The sequence below is a fragment of the Balaenoptera borealis genome, assembly GCF_965194805.1.
Source record: "Balaenoptera borealis genome assembly, chromosome: 17".
In the NCBI taxonomy this organism is placed as follows: Eukaryota; Metazoa; Chordata; class Mammalia; order Artiodactyla; family Balaenopteridae; genus Balaenoptera; species Balaenoptera borealis.
In genome coordinates, this window is record NC_138876.1 from 44,012,510 (window position 1) to 44,031,596 (window position 19,087).

A 19,087-nucleotide genomic window follows, 5' to 3' on the forward strand; every position below is an offset into this window, starting at 1 on the left:
TGTGCAAGGGCCTGTATCTGGAGAGAGTGAGTGCTGGTTAAGTGGAGGGTGGTTGAGACTGGCCATTCAGCTTCCTCCTTGTGTCAGCTGGGTCCTTGTCCCAAAGCCTGGCTTCTCTAACTTGTCTTCCTGGGAAGTGTGCCTATTTTCACATTTCTTACTCTAGAAACACACAGAAAAAAAAAAAAATACAAAACTTTTTAAAATTAATGGTGGACACCTCCTTACCCCTGCAATTGTGATAGTCAGGGTTGGATACTTACCTTAGTAGTTAATGATTTATTTTGGCAAAAGACAGGCCAGCCTGACCTAAGGTGCCTACCCTTTAATGCGTTAATGTATCTTTTTTTTCCTCTTCAAAGTGGAACAGGCCAGAAGACAGCAGACAAGAATAGAAATGAGACCCATTGAAATAGTTCCCTTATAAGTAATTCTTGAAAACACGTCTCTGACGTTTTCATGCAAGTAGATATGTTGGACAAATGGGGAATGCTTTGTAGTTTATATGAAAGACATGAGCAAAATCTGGAGACTTCTAGGTGGTAGACACCATATTTTTTAGAAGTGTTAATGATGTATTTGATAATATTATAAAAGAATGTGTCTACCATGAAAGAACATTATAGCCATTTTTATGGAATGGGAGGAGATGGAATGAGCAAAGGGGCTTTGTTCTGTATGGGTGTCTATACCCTTACTCCAAAGCGAAAAAATAAAGTTGTGTTTGCTCAAACCTGTCCCTGGTCAGTCTGTTCTCAGTCATACTGGGGAAACTGAGTCAGACAAATACAGAAACTGTTTCTTCCCATCTCACTTTTCCATCCATAGAAGAACAGATGTAGGACCAAGGTACTGTGGTCATTTGCTTTTGGAATTTTCAGATTCAGATAACATTTATGAAAATTCTTCAAGATTATACATGGGCAGTCTATGAGAACTCCTCAAGATCAAGACAATACAATTGTCTATTTTACTATACTAAAAATAATACTTGAATGTGGAGAAAAATTCTGATGAATAAGAGAAGGATTATCTGCTCTTAGTTCTTAATGTTCTTGTGTTGGAGTTCTGTATTCCACTGTCAAGAAAGGGATAAATTGAGATTGGTTCAAGATGGCAGAGTAGAAGGATGTGCTCTCACTCCCTCTTGCAAGAGCACTGGAATCAACTAACTGCTGAACAATCATCGACAGGAAGACACTGGAACTCACAAAAAAGATACCCCACATCCAAAGACAAAGGAGAAGCCACAATGAGATGGTAGGAGGGGCGCAATCACAATACAATCAAATCCCATACCTGCTAGGTGGATGACTCACAAACTGGAGAACACTTATAAAACAGAAGTACACCCACTGCAGTGAAGGTTCTGACCCACACGTCAGGCTTCCCAACCTGGGGGTCCAGCAATGGGAGGAGGAATTCCTAGAGAATCAGACTTTGAAGGCTAGTCGAATGTGATTGCAGGGCTTCGACAGGACTGGGGAAAACAGAGACTCCAAAAGTAGTGTGCACATCGGGACCCAGGGGAAGGAGCAGTGACCCCATAGGAGACTGAACCAGACCTACCTACTAGTGTTAGAGGGTCTCCTGCAGAGGCGGAGGTGGCTGTGTCTCACTGTGAGGACAAGGACACTGGCAGCAGAAGTTCTGGGAAGTACTCCTTGGCATGAGCCCTCCCAGAGTCTGCCATTAGCCCCAACAAAGAGCCCCAGTAGGCTGCAGTGTTGGGTCACCTCAGGCCAAACAACCAACAGGGAGGGAACCCAGCCCCACCCATCAGCAGACAACTGGATTAAAGTTATACTGAGATCTGCCCACCAGAGCAACAGCCAGATAAACCCACCACCAGTCCCTCCCATCAGGAAACTTTCACAAGCCTCTTAGATAGTCTCATCCACCAGAGGGCAGACAGCAGAAGCAAGAAGAATTATAATCCTGCAGCCTATGGAACAAAAACCACATTCAGAGAAAGACAAGATGAAAAGGCAGAGGGCTATGTACCAGTTGAAGGAACAAGATAAAACCCCCAAAAACAACTAAATGAAGTGGTGATAGGAACCTTCCAGAAAAAGAATTCAGAATAATGATACTGAAGATGATCCAGGACCTCGGAAAAAGAATGCAGGCAAAGAACAAGATGCAAGAAATGTTTAACAAAGACCTAGAAGAATTAAAGAACAAAGAAACAGAGATGAACAATACAAAAACTGAAATGAAAAATATGCTAGAAGGAATCAATGAGAGAATAACTGTGACAGAAGAACGGATAAGTGACCTGGAAGACAGAATGGTGGAGTTCAATGCTACGGAACAGAATAAAGAAGAAAGAATGAAAAGAAATGACGACAGCCTAAGAGACCTATGGGACAATATTAAAGGCAACAGCATTCGCATTATAGGGGTCCCAGAAGGAGAAGAGAGAGAGAAATGATCCAAGAAAATATTTGAAGAGATTATAGTCGAAAACTTCCCTAACATGGGAAAGGAAATAGCCACACAACTCCAGGAAGTGCAAAGAGTCCCATACAGGATAAACCCAAGGAGAAACACACTGAGACACATAGTAATCAAATTGGTAAAAATTAAAGACAAAGAAAAATTATTGAATGCAGCAAGAGAAAAATGACAAATAACACACAAGGGAAGTCCCATAAGGTTAACAGCTGATTTCTCACCAGAAACTCTACAAGCCAGAAGGGAGTGGCATGACATATTTAAAGTGACAAAAGGGAAGAACCTACAACAAAGATTACCAGGCAAGGATCTCATTTAGATTCGATGGAGAAATCAAAAGCTTTACAGACAAGCAAAAGCTAAGAGAATTCAGTACCACCAAACCAGCTCTACAGCAAATGCTAAGTGGGAAAAACAAGAGAAGAAAAGGACCTACAAAAACAAACCAAAAGCAATTAAGAAAATGGTACTAGGAACATACATATTGATAATTACCTTAAACGTGAATGGATTAAATGCTCCAAGCAAAAGTCACAGGCTCGCTGAATGGATACAAACACAAGGCCCATCTATATGCTGTCTACAAGAGACCCACTTCAGACCTAGGGACACATACAGACTGAAAGTGAGGAGATGGAAAAAGGTATTCCATGCAAATGGAAATCAAAAGAAAGCTGGAGTAGCAATACTCATACCAGATAACATAGACTTTAAAATAAAGAATGTTACAAAAGACAAGGAAGGACACTACATAATGATCAAGGGATCAATCCAAGAAGAACATATAACAATTATAAATATATATGCACCCAACATAGGCGCACCTCAATACATAAGGCAATTGCTAACAGCTATAAAAGAGGAAATCGTCAATAACACAATAATAGTGGGGGATTTTAACAACTCACTTCCACCAATGGACAGATCATCCAAACAGAAAATTGATAAGGAAACACAAGCTTTAAAAGAAACAATAGACCAGATAGATTTAGTTGATATTTATAGGACATTCTATCCAAAAACAGCAGATTACACTTGCTTCTCAAGTGCGAATGGAACATTCTCCAGGATAGATCACATCTTGGGTCACAAATCAAGCCTCAGTAAATTAAAGAAAATTGAAATCATATCAAGCATCTTTTCTGACCACAACACTATAAGATTAGAAAAAATGGAAAAAAAATGTAAAAAATGCAAACACGTGGAGGCTAAACAACACGTTACTAAATAACCAAGAGATCACTGAAGAAATCAAAAAGGAAATCAAAAAATACCTAGAGACAAATGACAATGAAAATACAATGATCCAAAACCTATGGGATGAAGCAAAAGCAGTTCTAAGAGGGAAGTTTATAGCAATACAAGCCACCTCAAGAAACAAGAAAACTCTCAAATAAAAAATCTAACCTTACACCTAAAGGAACTAGAGAAAGAAGAACAAACAAAACCCAAAGTTAGCAGAAGGAAAGAAATCATAATGATCAGAGCAGAAATAAATGAAATAGAAACAAAGGAAACAACAGCAAAGATCAATAAAACTAAAAGCTGGTTCTTTGAGAAGATAAACAAAATTGATAAGCCATTAGCCAGACTCATCAAGAAAAAGAGGGAGAGGACTCAGATCAATAAAATTAGAAATGAAAAAGAAGTTACGACACTGCAGAAATACAAAGCATCCTAAGAGATTACTACAAGCAACTCTATGCCAATAAAATGGACAACCTGGAAGAAATGGACACATTCTTAGAAAGGTATAACCTTCCAAGACTGAACCAGGAAGAAACGGAAAATATGAACAGACCAATCACAAGTAATGAAATTGAAACTGTGATTAAAAATCTTCCAACAAACAAAAGTCTGGGACCAGATGGCTTCACAGGTGAATTCTATCAAACATTTAGAGAAGAGCTAACACCCATCCTTCTCAAACTCTTCAAAAAAATTGCAGAGGAAGGAACACTCCCAAAGTGATTCTATGAGGCCACCATCACCCTGATACCAAAACCACACAAAGATACTACAAAAAAAGAAAATTACAGACAAATATCACTGATGAATAGAGATGCAAAAATCCTCAACAAAATACTAGCAAACAGAATCCAACAACACATTAAAAGGATCATACACCACGATCAAGTGGGATTTATCCCAGGGATGCAAAGATTCTTCAATATACGCAAATCAATCAATGTGATACACCATACTAACAAATTGAAGAATAAAAACCATATGATCATCTCAATAGATGCAGAAAAAGCTTTTGACAAAATTCAACACCCATTTATGATAAAAACTCTCCAGAAAGTGGGCATAGAGGGAACCTACCTCAACATAATAAAAGCCATATATGACAAACCCACAGAAAACATCATTCTCAATGGTGAAAAACTGAAAGCATTTCCTCTAAGATCAGGAACGAGACAAGGATGTCCACTCTCACCACTATTATTCAACATAGTTTTGGAAGTCCTAGCCACGGCAATCAGAGAGGAAAGAAATAAAAGGAAGCCAAATCGGAAAAGAAGAAGTAAAGCTGTCACTCTTTGCAGATGACATGATACTACACATAGAGAATCCTAAAGATGCCACCAGAAAACTACTAGAACTAGTCAATGAATTTGGTAAAGTTGCAGGATACAAAATTAATGCACAGAAATCTCTTGCATTCCTATACACTAATGATGAAAAATCTGAAAGAGAAATTAAGGAAGCACTCCCATTTACCATTGTAACAAAAAGAATAAAAGGCCTAGGAATAAACCTACCTAGGGAGACAAAAGAACTGCATGCAGAACACTATAAGACACTGATGAAAGAAATTAAAGATGATGCCAACAGATGGAGAGATCTACCATGTTCTTGGATTGGAAGAATCAATATTGTGAAAATGACTCTACTACCCAAAGCAATCTACAGATTCAATGCAATCCCTATCAAGTTACCAATGGCATTTTTTACAGAACTAGAAAAAAAAAATCTTAAAATTTGTATGGAGACACAAAAGACCCCGAATAGCCAGAGCAGTCTTGAGGGAAAAAAATGGAGCTGGAGGAATCAGACTCCCTGACTTCGGACTATACTACAAAGCTACAGTCATCAAGACAATATGGTACTGACACAAAAACAGAAATATAGATCAATGGAACACGATAGGAAACCCAGAGATAAACCCACACACCTATGGTTAACTAATCTATGACAAAGGAGGCAAGGATATACAGTGGAGAAAAGACAGTCTCTTCAATAAGTGGTGCCTGGAAAACTGGACAGCTACATGTAAAAGAATGAAATTAGAACACTCCCTAACACCATACACAAAAATAAACTCAAAATGGATTTGAGACCTAAATGTAAGACCAGACACTATAAAACTCTTAGAGGAAAACATAGGAAGAACACTCTTTGACGTAAATCACAGCAAGATCTTCTTTGATCCACCTCCTAGAGTAATGAAAATAAAAACAGAAATAAACAAATGGGACCTAATGAAAGTTAAAAGTTTTTGCAAAACAAAGGAAACTACAAACAAGACGAAAAAACAACCCTCAGAATGGGAGAAAATATTTGCAAACGAATCAATTGGCAAAGGATTAATCTCCAAAATATATAAACAGCTCATGCAGCTCAATATTAAAAAAACAAACAACCCAATCCAAAAATGGGCAGAAGACCTAAATAGACATTTCTCCAAAGAAGACATACACATGGCCAAGAAGCACATGAAAAGCTGCTCAACATCAGTAATTATTAGAGAAATGCAAATCAAAACTACAATGAGGTATCACCTCACACCAGTTAGAATGGACACCATCAGAAAATCTACAAACAACAAATGCTGGAGAAGGTGTGGAGATAAGGGAACCCCCTTGCACTGTTGGTGGGACTGTAAATTGATACAGCCACTATGGAGAACAGTATGAAGTTCCTTTAAAAACTAAAAATAGAATTACCACATAATCCAGCAATCCCTCTACTGGGCATATACCCAGAGAAAACCATATTTCAAAAAGACACCTGCACCCCAATGTTCATTGCAGCACTATTTACAATAGCCAGGTCATGGAAGCAACCTAAATGCCCATCGACAGACAAATGGATAAAGAAGATGTGGTACATATATACAATGGAATATTACTCAGCCATAAAGGGGAACGAAATTGGGTCATTTGTAGAGATGTGGATGGATCTAGAGACTCTCATACAGGGTGAAGTAAGTCAGAAGAGGAAAACAAATATCGTATATTAAAGCATGTATGTGGAATCTAGAAAAATGGTACAAATGAACCAGTTTGCAGGGCAGAAATTGAGACACAGATGTAGAGAACAAACGTATGGACACCAAGGGGGGAAAGCGCCTGGGGGTGGTGAGTGGTGGTGTGATGAACTGGGAGATTAGGATTGACATATATATACTAATATGTATAAAATGGGTAACTAATAAGAACCTGCTGTATAAAAAAATAAATAAAATTAGATTTAAAAAAAAAAAAAGAAAGGGATAAATAGCACAGTGGGAATTTGAGACTGGTGAGAACATGGCTGCTGGAGGCCATGTGTGTCCCCACATAAATCAATGGCAAATGGAGCCCTTTTCAGTGCCTCATGTGGGGCCAAGCACCCAGTTAGCACTGAATAAATATTAATTAAAATACAACTGAGTTTGCAGCTAGAATAATGTGGTGCCAGTTTTCCCAGAAATTAACAAATTGGCCAAAGGAACAGAAAGTAAGGGAAATGATTTAACTGGCTGGAGGAATAGTTTGAAGAGGGGAGATTAACCCACATGCAGCTTGATCAGATGGCATTGAAGAGGCAGCCTGACCACTGTTGACAAACATCAGAGGGTATAAATGCCAAAGGGGTGAGGGAACTGTTCAGGTCACTATTTGCAGGGTAATTGTTACAGTTCTCTATTAATTTATTCATGTAGGGTACCACATGTTTCTAATGTTCTGAAACATTAGAAAATATTTTGGAATTTTAGAGAGCTAATAGCCCACAGTGACAACTGGCATAGCTGGGACCTCATGGTCTCGCTTCTGACCACTTAGGGCTCGTCCAGGTTCTGGATTCCCACATGAGGTCAAGTTAAGCAGGAAGCAGGTTTAAAAGGCCTCACGGGCCACAGGCGACATTTTTGTTCCTGTGCCCCACTGCTGACTTACAGAATCAGAATCTTATAGCAGGATATGCAGCCACATTTAGGGGCTACTGATGGTGATAATGAAGCCCTAGTGCTCTTTGTGTTTATCAGAGAACTAAGCCTATCGACCAAAATTTGGGCAGGAAGGTTGTCATCTTGGAGTAAGGGGCAGAGGGAGCAAAGTTTTCCAAACCAGTTCAGTTAATAACTCATTTTGGGGGCCCCTGCATTTGCTTCAGGGAATGTTCTCAAGACGAGCTACACAAGAATGAGGACAAAGAGGTGCCACAAAAAAGAGGGTGTGATGGTGCTATGATCGGAATGTGTCCCCCCCAGATTCATATGTTGAAACATAACCTCCAAGGTTAGGAGGTTTGGGGGTGGGTGGGTGAGAGGTGATTAGATCAGGAGGGTGAAGCCCTCATGAATGGGATTAGTGCTCTTATAAAAGAGACCCCACAGAGATCCACCATGTGAGGACACGATGAGAAGTCTGTGCCCCAGAAGAGGACCATCCCCCAACCATGGTGGCATCCTGCTCTCAGCTTTCCAGGCTCCAGAGCCATGAGCAATAAGTTTCTGTTCATAAGCCACCCAGTCTGTGGTGTTTTGTTGCAGCAACCCAAATGAACTAAGACAGAAGGAGAGAACATTCCTGGCAGAGGTGACTCCATGAGTATAAGCACAGATGCCAAAAAAGCAACATCGCATGCCCGTGAAGAAACACAGCCCTGGGGGGCTTCCCTGGTGGCGCAGTGGTTGAGAGTCTGCCTGCCAATGCAGGGGACGCGGGTTCGAGCCCTGGTCTGGGAGGATCCCACATGCCGCGGAGCAACTAGGCCTGTGAGCCACAACTACTGAGCCTGTGCGTCTGGAGCCTGTGCTCCTCAACAAGAGAGGCCGCGACGGTGAGAGGCCTGCGCACCGCGATGAAGAGTGGCCCCTGCTTGCCACAACTAGAGAAAGCACTCGCACAGAAACGAAGACCCAACACAGCCAAAAAATAAATAAATAAATAAAATGCTTTAAAAAAAAAAAACAAAAAACACAGCTCTGAATTTTGCTGAAACATAAGAAATAAGGCAGTGTTGGGGTTTTGTTTTCAGAGGGAGGGAAAGTTTTATAATAATAGCCTTTCTCAGGAAACTGATGATGGCTTGACTTTCTTGTGTGCAAAAAGTAAATAAATAAATTATCGATTCTTTGCTTACTTGAAAATGAGGTCAATATTTTCTCTGGCAAAGAAAAACATTTTTGTATTCTGAATTAAACTTGTTGCAAACCCTTGTTTTAGATGGTGTATACTGCTATTTAAAACCCATCTTCTGGAAGTGTGATGAAGGATAGAGAGTCTGCAAAATCTAATGGCAGACTTTTACAATTCTGCTTATTACAATTGTGCATTTTGCTGACAAAGTCACAGACAGTAAAATTAAGGTAAGTACAAACCACCCCTTTTGATGGCTAGTAGTACATTCTTTTTGCTCTATTAGCAAAGACTTTGAAAACTGTTAGCAAGATACTTTTTTCCTACTGTTCTACTATTTAATATGTTCCCCATAAAGTAGGCATAAAGTAATAACTATCGCTTTTTGTGGAATTAAATGGATTATAAAGAATACAAACACACATACACATATACATAAATAAATGCACACATGTACACATGTGTACATGCATATACTGTATACATGTGTTCATGTCAGTTGTGATTACTACCTACTTTTATGAAATGTTCTTACAATATTATCATCTAAGTTAATTTCAGTAACCTAGTTATTTATGGTTCTGAAACAAAAATATTAGGTTGAATTCAAATATGCTTATACAAGGTCTGAGATTGATAACCCAAGGCTGGATTAGAAACTACTAATAAAAATGCTGCAGCTTGGTCAACAAATAACTCAGCATTTCTCAAACCACGTTCTTTGGAATTGTGGCTCCAGAAGTCAGTAATAGGCGACTCATGGGAAAAATGTAAAATGTGTTCAGTGATCAACACGTGAGTAATGTTATAATTTATATGCCCTAAGGATCTGAAAAGTCTAGTATTGGAATTATCAGGTAGTTCTGTGTACTCTGATATTTCCCAAACTTACCTGAATGCTTTCATAAGGCACTTACTCATATAAGCTTCTGTAATACATTTTTCCCTCTCATTTATCACATTTATCATAAACAAGACCTCAAATGTATATAAATCTTATCATTCTCTCCCATTGTGTTTTGCTTACAAAGGTCAGCTCTTTATCATCCCTAACTGCACACCTAAATGACCAATCTTTCCCAAACTCAACTTTTTTTTTTTTAATCAGTCATCAGTTTTATACACATCATTGTATACATGTCAATCCCAATCTCCCAATTCAGCACACCACCATCCCCACCCCACCGTGGTTTCCCCCCCTTGGTGTCCACACGTTTGTTCTCTACATCTGTGTCTCAACTTCTGCCCTGCAAACCAGTTCATCTGTACCATTTTTCTAGGTTCCACACACATGCGTTAATATACGATATTTGTTTTCCTCTTTCTGACTTACTTCACTCTGTATGACAGTCTCTAGATCCATCCACGTCTCTACAAATGACCCAATTTCGTTCCTTTGTATGACTGAGTAATATTCCATTGTATATATGTACATCTGCTTTATCCATTCATTTGTTGGTGGGCATTTAGGTTGCTTCCATGACCTGGCTATTGTAAATAGTGCTGCAATGAACATTGGGGTGCATGTGGCTTTTTGAATTACGGTTTTCTCTGGGTATATGCCCAGTAGTGGGATTGCTGGGTCATATGGTAATTCTATTTTTAGTTTTTTAAGGAACCTCCGTATTGTTCTCCATAGTGGCTGTATCAATTTACATTCCCACCAACAGTGCAAGAGGGTTCCCTTTTCTCCACATCCTCTCCAGCATTTGTTGTTTGTAGATTTTCTGATGATGCCCATTCTAACTGGTATGAGGTGATACCTCATGGTAGTTTTGATTTGCATTTCTCTAATAATTAGTGACGTTGAGCATCCTTTCATGTGCTTCTTGGCCATCTGTATGTCTTCTTTGGAGAAATGTCTATTTAGGTCTTCTGCCCATTTTTGGATTGGGTTGTTTGTTTCTTTAATATTGAGCTGCATGAGCTGTTTATATATTTTGGAGATTAATCCTTTGTCCGTTGATTCATTTGCAAATATTCTCTCCCATTCTGAGGGTTGTCTTTTCGTCTTGTTTATGGTTTCCTTTGCTGTGCAAAAGCTTTGAAGTTTCATTAGGTCCCATTTGCTTATTTTTGTTTTTATTTCCATTACTCTAGGAGGTGGATCAAAAAAGATCTTGCAGTGATTTATGTCAAAGAGTGTTCTTCCTATGTTTTCCTCTAAGAGTTTTACAGTGTCCAGTCTTACATTTAGGTCTCGAATCCATTTTGAGTTTATTTTTGTGTATGGTGTTAGGGAGTGTTCTAATTTCATTCTTTTACATGTAGCTGTCCAGTTTTCCAGGCACCACTTATTGAAGAGACTGTCTTTTCTCCATTGTATATCTTTGCCTCCTTTGTCATAGATTAGTTGACCATATGTGCGTGGGTTTATCTCTGGGTTTTCTATCGTGTTCCATTGATCAATGTTTCTGTTTTTGTGCCAGTACCATATTGTCTTGATTACTGTAGCTTTGTAATATAGTCTGAAGTCAGGGAGTCTGATTCCTCCAGCTCCGTTTTTTTCCCTCAAGACTGCTCTGGCTATTCTGGGTCTTTTGTGTCTCCATACAAATTTTAAGATGATTTGTTCTAGTTCTGTAAAAAAATGCCATTGGTAATTTGATAGGGATTGCATTGAATCTGTAGATTGCTTTGGGTAGTAGAGTCATTTTCACAATATTGATTCTTCCAATCCAAGAACATGGTATATCTCTCCATCTGTTGGTATCATATTTAATTTCTTTCATCAGTGTCTTATAGTTTTCTGCATACAGGTCTTTTGTCTCCCTAGGTAGGTTTATTACTAGGTATTTTATTCTTTTTGTTGCAATAGTAAATGGGAGTGTTTCCATAATTTCTCTTTCAGATTTTTCATCGTTAGTGTATAGGAATGCAAGAGATTTCTGTGCATTAATTTTGTATCCTTCAACTTTACCAAATTCATTGATCAGCTCTAGTAGTTTTCTGGTGGCATTTTTAGGATTCTCTATGTATAGTATCATGTCATCTGCAAACAGTGACAGTTTTACTTCTTCTTTTCCAATTTGTATTCCTTTTATTTCTCTTTCTTCTCTGATTGCCGTGGCTAGAACTTCCAAAACTATGTTGAATAATAGTGGTGAGAGTGGACATCCTTGTCTCGTTCCTGATCTTAGAGGAAATTCTTTCAGTTTTTCACCGTTGACAATGATGTTTGCTGTGGGTTTGTCGTATATGGCTTTTATTATGTTGAGGTAGGTTCCCTCTATGCCCACTTTCTGGAGAGTTTTTATCATAAATGGGTGTTGAATTTTGTCAAAAGCTTTTTCTGCATCTATTGAGATGATCATATGGTTTTTATTCTTCAATTTGTTAGTATGGTGTATCACATTGATTGATTTGCGTATATTGAAGAATCCTTGCATCCCTGGGATAAATCCCACTTGATCGTGGTGTATGATCCTTTTAATGTGTTGTTGGATTCTGTTTGCTAGTATTTTGTTGAGGATTTTTGCATCTCTATTCATCAGTGATATTGGTCTGTAATTTTCTTTTTTTGTAGTATCTTTGTGTGGTTTTGGTATCAGGGTGATGGTGGCCTCATAGAATCACTTTGGGAGTGTTCCTTCCTCTGCAATTTTTTTGAAGAGTTTGAGAAGGATGGGTGTTAGCTCTTCTCTAAATGTTTGATAGAATTCACCTGTGAAGCCATCTGGTCCCAGACTTTTGTTTGTTGGAAGATTTTTAATCACAGTTTCAATTTCATTACTTGTGATTGGTGTGTTCATATTTTCCGTTTCTTCCTGGTTCAGTCTTGGAAGGTTATACCTTTCTAAGAATTTGTCCATTTCTTCCAGGTTGTCCATTTTATTGGCATAAAGTTGCTCGTAGTAGTCTCTTAGGATGCTTTGTATTTCTGTGGTGTCTGTTGTAACTTCTCCTTTTTCATTTCTAATTTTATTGATTTGAGTCCTCTCCCTCTTTTTCTTGATGAGTCTGGCTAATGGCTTATCAATTTTGTTTATCTTCTCAAAGAACCAGCTTTTAGTTTTATTGATCTTTGCTATTGTTTTCTTTGTTTCTATTTCATTTATTTCTGCTCTGATCTTTATGATTTCTTTCCTTCTGCTAACTTCGGGCCAAACTCAACTTTTAACAGAAACCTTTATTGTCAGTTCAATTGTCTTTAGAATAAAGGCTGGACGCCATAGTCTGGATTCAAGGCCCTTCAATAACTCTTTCTCCCTCCTTCGTACCTCTAGATTGCACTACTATCCTTGACAAATCTCCTTGCTAGCCATATTTATTTATTTATGGATAAATTAGCTATCTTCTTCCTGCCTCTGTGCCTTTGTCCCACCCTTTTACCACGAGAGAGCTCTCAATGGCCCTCTCTAGTGGAAACAGTCCCTGCTGGCTCCCTGACCCCAATTCAGACTCTTCTGTAACACAAACAAAATCACTCCCTTTTCATTTGTGAACTCTTCACACTTAGGCCTGTTCTGCTTCTTTCACTACTGTAGTTGGAAAGTTAAGAGAGTGGTTAAGAAAAGCATAGGACAGGAATAGATACGTAGCCCCAGGTGAACATCTGGCAATGGGGAAGGAGTGTATGGAAAAGAAGAGAGTCAGTCCATCCACACATCTGGACCCCCAGCTGGTGCCAGTCCCGGTACGGTCATAGAACTCGAAGCTCCAGGATAGACAAGGTAGTGGCTGCATCAGTTTACTTTCCTATAACAGTGCACAAGTGTTCCTTTTTCACCACAACTTCCCCAGCACTTGTTATTTCTTGTCTTTTTGATAATAGACATTCTAACAGGTGTGAGGTGATATCTCATCATGGTTTTGACTCGCATTTCCCTGATGATTAATGATACTGAACATCTTTTCATATGCCTGTTGACAATCTTTGGAAAAAACCTATTCAGATCCTCTGCCCATTTTTTAATCATACTGTTTGGTTTTTTTGCTATTGATTTGTATTAGTTCTTTATATATTTTGGATATTAACCCCTTATCAGATATATGATTTGCAAATATTTTCTCCCATTCAGTAGGTTGTCTTTTTATTTTGTTGATGACTTCCTTTGCTGTGCAGAAGGTTTTTAGTTTAATATAGTCCCACTTGCTTATTTTTGCTGTTTGTAGTATTATTAAAATATTTATTTGTACAGTTATCCTTATTCAGAAGAAAATATTGAGGTACAGGAGGTTTTGTAATTGCCTAAGGTCACACAGCTAATAAATTTAAAGTCAGGGTCTTAATCCAGGTCATCTGACTCCAAAGCCTGTGCTTGTAACTGCTTTTTTTTGTGCTGCAAATGTTAAGGATTATTCTAGCTCTAAAATAAGATTCTATGTCATTAATGCATTTAAATGCTATTCTTTATTTGGGTTTTAAATGTTTAGTGAAAAAAACATGTTATAATTTGGGGGAAACAGCTGTATACTTCATCTTTCTTTTGTAGCATGGATAATGGAGCGCTCTTTATAAGTACAATCATGCTCTTTATTCTTCCCTTGTAAGAACTGAGTAAGTGGCTCTTTGCAAAGCAAAGCAGTAAGAAATGTATTATCCCCCAATTGGGTGAAATGTATGCCATTAGAAGGAATACGATCCATAATCTAAGTCACTCTCTTCATGGTAAAATGTTCTTGTGCCTTAATTAAGGAAGAGAAAACATTAGGGTTCAATAAGAGTCAGCGTCTGTCCTGTTGTTCGGCGTCTGAACTGATTTTCACACCTGATTTCCATCTGCAGATGTAATCAGCAAGAAGGAAGAGGTTTGAGAAGAGAGCTCTTATGGAGTTCAAGGAAGCAGCACTCCAGATATTTTAGCTAGAGCTGAGATTTACAGAGCAAATCAATATTTTTTCATCCTTTCTACCAGGAGATTAATCAATATGATCAATCTGACTACTTAAGAAACAATGTTTGGACACAAACATTGGAAAGAGAGAGGGATAGTGAATATTATATGGTAACTAGCTTCTGGACTTAGAGGAAGCAATGTCACAGTCAATGCGATCTATAGCTGCCGTAATCATGATACAGTGTTTTGAGGCCAATCTGTGCATGTGTGGCAATTAAAAATGACATAAAATTGATTCTCTAAAGCAAACCTTCTAGAAATGATACATTCAAGCATGGGTTGTTGAAAATCAAGCTGTCCAATGCATTATTCTTCCCAATTACTAAGTAGTTGCTTGTACATTCTGTTTAATCTAAATAAGTAAAATTCATTTTTTGCTACTACTAGTTGAAAGAATTAGTTCAACAAATATGAATTTCTAAGCTCTGTGTTAAGGGAGGGGCTATAACTGGCAACAATTTGAATGAGACATGACCCATAATTTCATGGAATTTACAAGATAGTGAGGTGATAAAGCAACCGGTACAGCCAGGATTCTAACCAAGTGTGTGAGCTGTCAAAGCTCAATCATCTTAAACACCATCTAAGAGTACTTCCTAAATCCATTAGAAACAGAAGTTTCCCTCTGTTATCTGAGAGTCTAATTTCTGCATGTCAACATTTTGAAGGCGTACACTGCCTGGCATGTCTGTATCAACTTGCTATTTAAGTGTGCAGAGAGCTTGGTATTGTGAAAATACACGGAAACCAATTTGAGCAAGGACAGCCAGGCTTCACCAAAACGTAGATGTCATCATAGAGCAGCTCTGTCTTTCCTTGGGCTGCTTTTTTCTGGACCTCTGGTCTGTTCTTTCTGTGAATGAGCTGCTTCTGAAAGGTCTATAGTTTCTATTCCCCTGTAATCTCGGCTTCCATGTGACTTTGGGTTGCCATTTTAGTGGACCTATGTCATGTTTGTAGCCACTGAGCACCTTTTGAACAGACTTTTTATGTTTGGGGAATTTGCCACATGATGTGGCCAATCCTACCTACTTAATGTTAAATCAAAACTCACTTTCCAGCCTCCAGGTCAGGAGTAGGCTCTCCCAAATGGAGCCACTCTCCTGAAATAGTCTTATTCAGAAGGGAACATCAGGAAGAAACAGGTGGAGTTGTTGCATAGAATCCATATTCTCATGAGAATAGCAGAACGTAGAGGAGAGATATCAGGCATTCCAGAGGCACTAATGAAGATGTCAGAGGGATAGTGATGATATGCACATATGCAGTGTCCACTGTGTTAACAGCTATGTCTATGCTCAGAAGGGCCTCTACTGGAGAGGCATAGTGTGCAATTTGGAGATTGTTCTTGTACGTGAGTCTTTAAGCCTCCTGAAGGTTTCCATTAGTTTTCTAATAGCTTACAATAAACTATTTTTCTACTTTAATTCAAGGGGGTTATGTTGCTTGTAAGCAAGACCTTTGATGATAGATGTAAACTTCAAAACGACAATTTTCGACAGGTTCAGAATTCTGGAATATCAAGTGCAATGTGTCATATCAAGCAGTAGGCATACTCTGAAGTGATAAAATAGACAGGTTAAACTGATTCTATAATTGTCAGGAAAGAGACAGAATGAGTGTTAGAACTGAGTCAGTATATCTTGGTGCTTAACAGTGTAGATCTTGCAATCAAAGTTAGATTTGAGTCCTATCTCTATTATTTATTAACTGACTGATCTTGATCCAGTTATTTAATCATATGGATTTTCATTTTTATGATCTGTACATAGGAACTGCAAAATTATATTTTGCTTGGCATATGAAGAGTGCTCAGTCCTTACAATGTCATATGTAGGTATTCACTTTTATTTTTGTGATTTGTTGATAAGGATAATTATTTATTTGTTTATTGTCCAGGAATTTTAATAGAGACAATATGATCAAGACCGTCATTCATACTAGCTGAATTAGTCACAGTAGACTAATTGACACAAGAAACAACCCTATGATTTCAGAGCCTTAGCACATTTACAGTTTATTTAATAGTCAATAGTCAACTCATTGTTGGTCACTTCTCATCCAAATGGTAACTCAGGGACCTAGATCATTCTGCCTCTTTCACCTCTTCCCATCTCTGAGTTCTTGGAGTCCCCCCATTTAGCCACTGGATGGAAAAAGAGAATGGATGGTTGTACACAGGAGGGATCTTTTAAAGGACAGGCATGGAAATGTCAGGCATCACTGCTGCCCATATTCTATTGAATGGAACTCAGTTTTATATAGCTGTATCTAAGTTCAAGGAAGGCTTGAATATGTCATGTAACTGTGTGCCCAGGGAGCAAGAGGATAACAATTTGGTGAAAAACTAGCTGGTCTTCACCATGCTATTTCACTCTTTTGGTTTTGACAAATAGAGCAGAGCTCCAAAATTGGGATGGAGCAGCATCCAGCCTTTTGCTTAGAATTTTGCCATCTAAATCTACTGTGATATTCTTTGTGTGTTTCATTTAGAACGAGTGTAAATCCCAGCCCAAAGATATATATGAGAAGAGCAACTGGATAATTCATAGTTCTTGCTCATTCTGAAAAGTATGATAACTGGATTTGGCTGTTTTCATACACTGAAGATGACCTTGCTTTAAAATAAACTGAAAGGGACCCAGATTCTATTTATTTATGTGTAAAGAATATTAATTACCAGAAATTTAAATCTGAAAGGTTAAACTTCATTTTTAGATTGGTTGATTGATTAATCTAATAGAAGCAAATGGGTTTAGAAAAGAATCTACCTCAGCTCTCTGAGTTGGGATTACTTTTTGGCCTTGTAATAAATTGTACTTATAAGTGGTTGTAATTTTTACCTCTAACTATACCACCAAGGTCTGAAATGTCAGCATGTAAATTTTTATTCTGAGGAATAAAAAAAAAATGTTTAAAGAAAATTTTTAATGGGAAGTGAACACCAATACATAGCTACTTAACTTTGAAGGACTAAGTGTGAATTCTCATTAAATCAACATAAATAATACCAGTTATCTCTTGTTAGTGAAAGTGCCAAACACAGAAAATGTACTCCCCATTCAAAGGTACTCAGATCTAATTTATGATGCCTTATTGATCACCCATTGCTACTGCTTTGGATTTTGAGTTTTGACACATGAGACATCGGTCATTTCCAGGTATAGAAAACACAAAAGGACCAGTTCCAAGATAGCTATGTTGATGATGGAAGTTTATCATAAGATTGGAAAGGCCTCAGGATGACAAATCTGTGGCATGAACACTGCCATGCAGACATCACTAATGAATGATGGTACTCATTTCTGCTGAATCTATTCTTGACCTCAGAATTCTTATTCCATCTCAAGTAGCATTCTCAGTATATCAGAATTATCACTTGTGATGAAACTCTTTTATGATCCTTGGTCTAAACTTTGGTGGTTTCATAAAAATTATTAAAAAGGATGGAAAGTTAAAAACATTTAAATGTCAAGCTTCATTGTTGAAACTGGGTGGACTTAAGTCTCCAACTCTCAGCAGGGGGTTGACCCCAGGATACTGGATCCTCAGACATTAAGTCAGACTTGGGTGGGGCTGAGCAGACTGAACTGGAGTTCTGAGGCACATGGCAGGTCTGAACCCCTTGCACAGCACAAGTCCCCCTGCACACAACTATAAATTTAGAGATAGGGAAACAGACCATTAGGGTTTTTAATGTTATTTTTCATGTGGCTAGTTTATAATGAATAGAAATCACTATAACACAGTGGTCACTGACAAATACGATAGGTCTTTTCTGTTGATAACATCAGAGACCATGGGATAAGGACAGAAACAGAAAGGTTTAGAGAAGGTAAAATACATTGCGATGCTGGTAGCTTTCAAAGCAGGATGGTGAATGACTGCTTTATGTTATTAGCATGGTCACCAATCGCCAGGAACTAACATCAACAAAGGGACCAGATCAGTGTTTGAGTTACAGATGGGGCAACTCAACTGCACACTATGCACCTGGTAAAGCAAAGAAGCCAAGTTGGCATTGCTTACAGACTGGGCGAACCCCAGGATCATTCACTTAACAGGGATTATGTATTTTGTAAGTGTGTTTTGTTTGCTGAGTTACTGAATAACAGGCATCAAAGCTGTTTCTTCAGACCAGCATTTCCCAAAGTGTGCTTGTGATAGTCCTGCTGTTTACCAAAGAATTTGGCTCTCTGTCTTTGAAGCACATGGTAGAATTAAGCTTCACCTTTGACATGGCAGTTGGACATAGCAATAATATTTGCCTTAGTAAATGAGATTTGACAGAAAGAGAGGAATGTCATTTCCTGGAGGAATTTTTAAAAGTAGTGAATGATTTGCTAAACTTCTTTACCGTTGTAGTGACTGTGAAAAAAAAATCCAACTCACACTCTTCACCACGTGAACACAGTAAGTGGAACTTCCTCCTGAACTACA

At 38.3% G+C, this 19,087-nt stretch overlaps 1 protein-coding gene and 1 long non-coding RNA gene across 8 annotated transcripts in view; both read left to right on the forward strand.

Annotated features, from left to right (window-relative positions):
- Positions 1–4,805, forward strand: part of RUNX1T1 (RUNX1 partner transcriptional co-repressor 1) — a 142,544-nt gene extending 137,739 nt beyond the window's left edge. For all 7 annotated transcript variants that reach the window (XM_082363323.1, XM_082363326.1, XM_082363328.1 and 4 more), the window contains one exon: positions 1–4,805. This exon is cut by the window's left edge and continues 4,991 nt beyond it. The gene's annotated coding sequence lies outside the window, so the exon portion shown is untranslated.
- Positions 1–19,087, forward strand: part of LOC309614706 — a 411,347-nt gene that overhangs the window by 186,041 nt on the left and 206,219 nt on the right. The gene's annotated exons all lie outside the window — the stretch shown is intronic.